Below are 9,374 nucleotides of genomic sequence, written 5' to 3' on the forward strand. Positions count from 1 at the left end.
TGGGATGCAGGAACTGCTGGGGCTTTGGATTTTTTTCTGAGGAAAGGATAAGGATGCGCTTGTGTTTTTTTTTGTTTTTTTTTGTTTTTTTTATTTTTTCCTTTTTTTTCTCCCCAAAGCCCCCCGGTACATAGTTGTATATTCTTCGTTGTGGGTCCTTCTAGTTGTGGCACGTGGGACGCTGCCTCAGCGTGGTTTGATGAGCAGTGCCATGTCCGCGCCCAGGATTCGAACCAATGAAACCCTGGGCCGCCTGCAGCGGAGCGCGCGAACTTAACCACTCGGCCACGGGGCCAGCCCCAAGGATGCGCTTGTTTGACTGAGATACATTTGCATTAGGTTGAATGGTAGCATGTTGTGGTCATTTTATGGAAGCTTAAGAATGGGAAGTAGAGTGGAAATGGATGCTGAGGAACTATGGAGTGGACTGTGGCAGATACTGAAGATCGACTCTGCTCAGCACCCCTCCAAACCTCCTTCCATAATGGCTTCTTCTACCATAGAGGCTAGAAGGCTAGAGAAGACATTTCCCGGCTCTCTTGCAGCTAGGATTTCCATATGTCATGTGGCCTCCGCCAGGAAGATGCAAGTCAACCAGAAATGGAAGGTAGAATTGAGCCCTGAGAGGAGGTGGCCACTGGGCTCTTCTGAATATATCGGCAGGTGTGTGGGGGTATTTCAGTTCTTTTGAGGCTGCTGTGGTGGAAATCCTAGTGCCAGGTCAGTTCCCGCCTTCTTGGTGCTGACAGGCATGTCAGCTACTTCCTACCTTGGCAGTTTTCCTGAGCAACTTGAGCAGCAAGGTTCTTGAGCGAGCAGTGGTGGCAGGAGCTCCCCTGCCAGGCTAGTTTTGCAATGAGATTCGAGAGTTATTCCTGGAGTAGAGTCTGCTTCACAGCGCTTCTAATGAGTCTAAAACCAATCTGATCACCTTAGTTAATCTGTTTCTTTTAAATCTACTGGGTGAACTCTGTCATTTGCAATGGAACCCTGATCAATACTTCATATTTTATTTTTACTTCTTTTTCTCCTCTCTTTTTCTGACTTTCATTAAATCCATACTTTTTTTCCTGCCAGTTTGAAAGTTACTATAAACTTTTTCTTTGCCAGTGGTTATCCATAATTATTACGATTCATTTATGTTAATTTCTCTTGTCCATTTCTAAAGCTTATCAACATTGATATTTTCCTTCCCAGCAAGACAACACCTTGGCATATTCTCACTTCCTTCTGTCCACTGCCACTCTACTACCAAGTTGGTTTTCGGTGGCACTCCCAGGGCAAGGTCTGAGAAAGATTTCTAACGCATATGTTTAACTCTAAAAAATTATAATGAAGAACAAAACATCCCCCAATTTTTCATATAAGAATGTTAACACATTGGAGAGGAGCAAGCTGGTTTATTGGGGTACAGTTAGCTCGTTTTTCTATAGACCTTGGAATCCAATTTCTCCTGCCTTCTTTGTGTATACACTCAATAATTCAACACACATTTATTAACGACTATGTGCCCAGCACTGTCCTAGGCTCTTGAGATGCATCAGCGAACAGACAAAGATCCCTGCCCTCATGGAGCTTACCTTCTAGCAGGGGAGAAAGGTAATAAACACGATCATAATATGTGTGTATGTTATATAGTACGTGAGAAGGTGATAAGTACTATGGCAGGGTGGGAGGAGCAGACAATGCCCTAGGTGGGAGAGGCGGGTCGTGGTAGTGAATCAGGTGGTCGTCCAGGTGAGCCTTATTGAGAAGCAAAACCTTGAAGCAGGTGAGGGCATGGACAGGTATCTCACAGATGTCTAGGGAAGGGAGTTCCTGGCAGAGGGAACAGCCACAGTGAGGGCCCTAAAGCCTGGTGCATCTTAACTTCTTTTAAATACGTCATTGATAAGCATCTTTTTTCCCCTTTGAATTTCTCAAATTTCTGCTTATATAAAATTATGCAAGCAAGCATATGCTATTGCACCACTGTTTAGCATGCTTAGTTAAATGCCAGGCAAATCTCGGCCACTACATGTTAAAGTGTGTGCCTACCACCAGAGCGGGCTGGATATTGTCCATTGGCACTTGATATCCATTCTGACCCCTCCTATGGTCTGCCCTCTACTGCAGAGGCTAAATGACTAGCAACTACTTTTTCAGGACTCCCTTGTAGCTAGGGTCTGGATGAGATGCAGTTTCTGCCATTGAGATTCGCCCACATGCCATGTGGAAGCCTCATGTGGGACTCAGCTATCTCCCTGTGACATCAGTAGTTGGTGAGCAAGTTCTGAGCAGTGTGACCGTGTAGCTGGACTCTGTGTTCCAGCGTCCAGTCACCAGCTTCATGGGTGCAGGACAGTTGGGCAGGAGCAGTGGAGGTAGTAGTGACCTCGGCAGCTACTGCAGTGTGACCTTGAAACCAAGGAGGCCCCGGACTTCCACTATTCCAGCCCTCCTGATGATTTTGTAAGCCTCACTTCCCTGTATTAAATTCCCTCCTGTGAGAAATACCTAGATAGGTTTCTATTTAGTAACTTCCACATAATACAATTTTGCAACAACTGGTGACCTTTTGTCTAATGTGCATTTTACTGCTTGTGGTACATTTTGGATAGCTCCAAAATGTCTTTACTAGGAATGTGAGCAGCTTTTAGATGATTCATTCATCCTTAAAACTAAATGTGTCTATTATGCCTCTTTAAAATTTCTGAATCAGAATTAGAGAGTATTCTGATATTGCAGGTGAACTGTTCATAAACAGTTACTTTTGTAGCTACTTATCGAGGAGAGTGAGGATTTTCTTGTTATTGCCCATTCATGCAAAGCTGTTATAAATTGAAATATCAGCTGTGACCTCGAACTCCAGATTTTTAAAAATTACAACCGCCTCATCGTTCTCAGTGATTGACTTTAGAATAAATTTATAATTTTGAACCAAAAAAGACACATGCACTAAAAAGGACTGCTCTTTTCTGTTTGATGAGATGAAGAATTTTATTTGGAAAAAGAGTTCTCTGCTAAAACATCTGGGGCCAAGTACGACCTTGATCATTCTTAACTTCTCTCTGAGCCTCATTTTCCTCGTCTGTACAATGGGGATGACAATAGCACCTCCCTCACAGGGGGGTTGTGAGGTTTACGTGAAATAGTGCATATGAGGCACTTAGCCCAAGTCCTAACGCATGGTGAGCATTCAATAAACGTTAACTGCTATTACTATGGTTGTTGATGTTATAATTGTTATAAACCTTGGGACTTTGGGGACCTGCTTGGCTGAGCCACATCCTCCTCTCCCGTCTACTGCTTCCTTGAGTCACTATCCTTCCTAGCTCAGGGCCCCCATGCTCTAAATACCCCAGGGGAAGCTCCCAGGTCAGTGCTTCCCGTTCTCAGAGCCCAGGAACAGGGGATTGGGGGTGGGCTGGTGGGGGAGGGACAAATTCTTCTGGAATTTTCTGCAGAGTGGCCTACTCAGGATAGCACAGGCACCTACAGATTAATTTTTAACATGGCCCAGGGGAGTCCAAAGGGCTGAGTTCCCACCTCTGAGATCATGAGATCCCATGCCCTTCCCGGGGTTCCTGGGTGGGTCGAGGCTGGCTTGTGGGGGAGGCAGCAGGGGAGCAGGACCCAAAAATGCTCCCTCTGTCGTTACCCTCCATGCATCTCTGACCAAGGTGAGCTACGAAGTATCTCTGCAGGGTTCCAGTCTCTTCACAGGTCATGGCTACAAGGACACAGGGTGAGGAGGTAGCAGGACTCTGTCTGCCTGGGGAGGGGACAGCAGGAAAAGCCCCAGAGAGGAGGGGACACTGCAGCTGGATGTTGAAGCATGAGAAGTTCACTGGTGAGTTGGGCAGGGAAGGGCATTCCAAGAAGACAGAATAGCTTGAACAATGGCTCAGAGATGTTGTCCACCCTCTCACCACACTTTATTTCCCTACAGGTATAAGGAGTAGTAAATCTTTTGTGTGTGTGTGTGTGTGAGGAAGATCGACCCTGAGCTAACATCTGCTGCCAGTCTTCCTCTTTTTGCTTAAGATTGTCGCTGAGCTAACACCTATGCCAGCCCTTCTCTATTTTGTACGTGGGACGCTGCCACGGCATGGTTGATGAGCAGTGTGTAGGTCTGTGCCCAAGACCCAAACCCATGAATCCTGGGCCGCCGAAGCAGAGCACACGAACTTAACCACTACACCACCGGGCTGGCCCTTGTGGTAAATCTTTAAAATGTCACGAGTTTGTGGGCTTGTTCTGGGGCCTGCAAAGGAGGATGCTGGGGAGAGCAGCAGAACCAAGATTTGACCCAAGATTTTTATGACCCTAAATGCCATTAAGGAGAGGACGGCAGGTTCAGAACACATGACAGAAACAGGCAGCTGCATTTTCTTCCTGTGCTTGGGCAGCTCAGTTGAGGCTGGGCCATTCCCATAGCAAGCCCTGGTTCTTTACAGAGAGGGGCCTTCTGCTCTCCCTCGGGAGGGCTCTGGGGCTAGATTGGGGGGCTTCAGAGGGCCCCTTTGCCACACCAGCTATGGGGTCAGGTATGCAGACTAGGACACATGCCCCCCTGCCCCAGCCTCCATGCTCAGGGAGACCACATTTTCCTGGTTCTTCCTGCTTCTCTGCCATCTCCATCCTTAGCTCCTGCCTTCTCTGCTCAGCCACCAAGCACGGTGGTCTCTTTGCCTCTGTCTACCTTCGCTGCTCTCCTCTCCCAGGTGATTTCATCTAGAATAATTATGGCTTGAAATGCCATTTAGAATCATCACCCTGAAGCTTATGTGCCAGTTCCTGGAGACAGTCTCGCATATCCCGCTGCCCACGTGGTCTCTCCATCTGGAGGTCTGTTCGCATCTTAAGCTGAGGAGATCTAAAACCGAACCTCTGCTTCTCTCCTCACTCAACCCCCAACCTGTCCCCACCTCAGTTAAAGGTATGACCAGTCACCCAGTTACTCAGGCCAGAAACCTAGAAGGGACCCTCTGTGCCCGGTGTTCCCTCATGCCCCTATTCGCTCTATCAGCTCTGGCTCTGCCTTTTGAATGCAGCCACCCCACCCTGTCATCACCACTACATTCCAAGGCACCACTGGTCCCCAGCTGGACCTCTAACTGGTTCTCCTCCTTCCTCTCTTACTTCCTCTCCCAATTCCACTCTTTAAAAAGTGGCCTGAGTGAGCTTTTGAAAACACAGATATTCCGGAAGTTTCCACTACTTAGAATAGAGCCCAAAGTCTTCACCATGGTTAAGCTGCCCAGCCCACCTCTCTGGCCTCATGCCCTGGTGGTCTCCCATCCCCCACCAGCCTCATCAGACATGACAAGGTTGTTCGCATCACGGGATCTTTGCACGGCCGCTCTCTCTTCCTGGATGTCTCTTCCCTGGGGTCTTCAAGTGCCATCTCCTTTGGGAGCCTGTCCTGACTGCCTCCCTCCATCACTCTGTCACTTTCTTTCAGAGCACTTACTGCTATCTGATGACATTAGTTATGGGTTTGCTGTCTGTCTGTCTGGAACGACATAGATGTCTATCTTGGATCCTGGGCATAGACCAATGCCTGGCCCACAGGAGAGGTTCGAGAAAACAAATGTGCAAGGGAGGGAAGAAGCCACTAACGTACAGTTCGGGGCAAACCCTGGGGCCCCAGCAAAGACCCAAGAGGCCATCATTGGTTACCAATCTTGGTTACTTAACCTTGTAACCCAACCTCCCTGTTGCGGCCATCTGGTCTCTGTCTGAAAGTGCCTTCTTCCCCTATTCAAGAGAAGGCAGGCTAAAGTCCACTGAGGGCAGCCTTTAAGTCCCAGTGTGCGGCCACCAGGTAGACTTAGGGCGACTTCAGAGATTTCTCCAGTGTCAATTCACTCTATGCGAATAGCTAGAGAGGTCAACAGAGAGGGTTCCCAAAACCTAGAAACTTGGCTCCAAATAATATGATAATAATAATAACTACTTCTTACTGAGCTATTATTTTGTGCTAAACAAGATTTTAATTGCTTCCCTTGCATTTTCTCATTCAATCCTCAGAAACACCCCTTGAGGTGGTTGTATCGATTATTGCTGTATTACAAACCACCTTAAAACTGAGTGCTTTAAAAGAACAACCATTTTATTTGCTCATGATTCTGTAGGCCAGCAACTTGGACTGCGCTCACCTGGGTGGTTCTTTCGCTGCTCTTGCCTGGGGTCGCTCATGTGCAATCATCCAGGAGCACACTAGGGCTGAACGGTCTAAGGTGGCCTCACTCATGTGTCTGGTGGCTGGCGCTGACTGTTGATGGGGCCACGTGTCTGCAGCGAGCCAGCCTGGGCTCCTTCCTCATCATGGCACAAAGCCTCAGTGAGCAGGAGTTTTCAAGCTTTTGCTTGAGTCATGCTTACTGACGTCCCATTACCAAAGGATGTCACATGGCCGTGCCCAGGGTCAGTGAGAGTTGGGACTAAACAAGAGAGTGGGTGCAGGGAGAGATAATTCATCGGAGGCCCTTACTGAACAATCTACTACAGAGGTTAGTACCTTATTATCCATGTTTTACAAGCGAGGAAACCGAGGATCAGAAAGGGTGAGAAACATGCTCTAGGCCACACAGGGCAAAGATTGTTGTGTGTTTTGTTCTCCATCGTCTCCTCAGCACCTAGGACAGTGCCCGGCATGCAGTAGGCACTCAATATTTATCAAAAGAAAGTTGGGTGGATGTGGGGTATGGACCCCTGGCCTGCAGCCCAATCCCTAGGGGATGGTCAGCGCTAGGTAGATGGTCAGTCTCTCCTCTGCCTGCTGGGAAGCCCACGGCAGGCAAGGGTTGGGCATGGCTGAGAAAGGAGGCTGTGCCTGAGCCTTCCAGGGCCACAGTCGGTAAACCCACCCTGCTGGAGGCCAGCAGCCCTCTTCCCTGTCCCAAATCCAGGATGCCTGATCCCCTTCAGCATGAGGCCCCTGATTCCATTCCAGCGAAGGGGCTTTTTCCTCTGGACAAGAGGCCATCGTGTTCATGTCATGTAGATCCTGTGCTGTCCTCACGCACAGGGAAGCCTACACCAGTCCATTTCCCCACCCAGAACCTGATTTTTTTTTTCACGTAAAACGTAGAAGGGATCCTGGTCCCACTTATCCAATTTTGGGGGACAAACACGATTCTTAGGTAGCAACTTTGGAGCGCCCGAGCTGTAGGGCTGTCCAGCTTCTGTAGCCTTCTTGTGCCTCATTTTCAAGAGGAGGAGACATAGCCCAGAGAGGTAAAGAGATTTGGCCAAGGTTGCCAGGGTTCTGGTGATGGAGAACTCCCGGACAGTGCCCCACATCACACTCCCAGAGGAGGAGGTCTCTAGGTCCTCCTCCCCCGTTGTCGCCTCCCTGGGCAGGCACTGGGAATGCCTGTGGGCAGGAGAACGGGCAGTCAGGATACAAGGAGCTGCAGCTCGGGGTGAGGAGGGGAGATGCAGAGGGACCACTCCAGTCTCCAGCTGGAAATACACATCGGGGGGCGAGGGGGTCAGGGACCAAGCAGAGAGGAAAGTGGAGGCAGCAGAGAGAGGTGGTGACCTGAAGGTTTGGGAGAGGATTCAGAGAGGGGTTCTGGTCCTGGCTTTGAAGCTGAAGCAAGAACATTATCCTGACTTGTCGCCTTTTAATCCTTTTTGTCCTTGCAGGAGCCCCACCTCCTCTCCAACCTCCTCAGAAGCTGGCGGCCAGCACTGTCCAGGAGCCAGGGCCACCAGCCTCTGTAGCCCGGATGTAGTAGAGACACCTCTTGGTGTGGAAGGAGCATCACTGGCCCAGCTGTCAGGAGACTTGTCTCTATCAAGTCAAATCTTTCCTAAGCACCTACTCTGTGCCAGGGACCATCTTCAGCAGCCCAGGCGGCTGCCTCATGGAGCTTCTGTTCTAATGTGGAGATGCTAATGAACAAGTAAACAAACACTTGACCAAGGTCACTTCGTATGATGACAAGCACTGTGAAGACAGCGAGAGGGTAATGGGAGAGACAATGGCTGCACAGGTCAATATTAGTTTGAGTTGTGGGGAGGGTGGAAACAAGCAGAGCCTCTCTGAAGAGGTGACATTTGAATTGAGATTTGAACTGAGCGTGTGAGAAGGAGGTAGCCATGTAAAAATCCGAGGGAAGTGTGGTCCCTGCACTGGCAATGGCAAGTGCAAAGGCCCTGAGGCAGAACTGAGCTTGGGGTGTTTGGGCAAATCTGACTGGTGAGAGGGACAGTGGGAGGAGTACAAAAAGGAGCCCCTTCCTTTTGTCACTAACTCTCTGTGGGCTCTGAGTACATCCCATCTCCTTACTTGACCCCTAAATTTTGGGTATCTTTGAGTTTAAATACATCTTTCTTGGACCTATTTCTATTTTTACTTTAATAGCTTTTGTACAGAGGATGGACATTGGTCTGAGAGTCAGAAGACCTAAATTACGGCCCCAGATTTTCCAGTAGCAAGTTGTGTGACCTTGGACAAATCTCCTTTCTCATCTGTAAACCAGAGGGTTGGACCACAAGTTCTAAGGGCCCTTCCAGCTGAGATATCCCAGCGCCAGGAACTGGTGTAAACTCCTCTTGGTCCTGCTGCTCTTCAGCCCACACGGGGATCCCCTCAGCCCACATCTGCTCCTTCTTCCAGGAGGCATGGTCTGGAGATCTGCATACAGCAGGCATTTATTAGATGCTTTTAAAAACAGGAGACAACCCAAACATACATTCACAGGGGATGGTTAAACACATCTGCAGCTATTAAAAGAAGAATGAGTTAGACTTCAATCCACTGAGCTGGAGGGAAGCGCATGATTCAAGTGAGAACAAAGCCCGTTGCAGAATGTGTTAGAGAGTGACTCCATTTTTGTGAAAACCAGATGACAAAATCTCTGTGTGTATGTGTGTGAGTTTGTTGATGTTCACAGGAAGGAGGCAGGTGGTGACATTAGTTAGCTAGGAGTGTGTGTGCCGAGGGTGCAGGGACGGGGAAACAGAGAGGGACTAGGGGAGAGTACTAATTTTTCTTATATCTTTGTGGTTTCACTCGTTTCAAATAAAAACATATTCCTTTCATAATCTTGGAAGGATTTAATGCATCTCTAAGGAGTCAAACAGCGAGAAGATACATTCGTGCAGACGTCTCCTGGCCACTGACAATACGTGCTGCCCCGTGGGCAGTGCATAACCCGATGGTCAGTCATCCCCGTGTGCGCTGCCCCTAAAGACAACAGGGGGCTTCCCGGGCCCATCTTGCTGTCTGGGCCTGGTTAGCAATGGAATCTGGGGAGAGGTGATGACGTGAAGCAAGTCCCTGCGTCTTCTGTGCTTTGGAGACGGAGGGCGGTAGAGAGGAAGAGGAGCGGGCAGTGTCCACTTTCATCCTCTCAGAATGTCCCTCTCTGCTCCCT

General features: G+C 48.9%; 1 long non-coding RNA gene across 1 annotated transcript; it reads left to right on the top strand.

The window, feature by feature from the left end:
* Positions 1 to 3,550: 3,550 nt before the first annotated feature.
* On the top strand, positions 3,551 to 9,042 carry LOC138919991 (uncharacterized). The gene is made up of 2 exons (XR_011430575.1): positions 3,551 to 3,832; positions 7,639 to 9,042. It is a non-coding gene; the product is annotated as an uncharacterized lncRNA (long non-coding RNA).
* Positions 9,043 to 9,374: the final 332 nt, after the last annotated feature.

Source organism: Equus caballus, chromosome 2 (assembly GCF_041296265.1).
Source record: "Equus caballus isolate H_3958 breed thoroughbred chromosome 2, TB-T2T, whole genome shotgun sequence".
Lineage (NCBI taxonomy): Eukaryota > Metazoa > Chordata > Mammalia > Perissodactyla > Equidae > Equus > Equus caballus.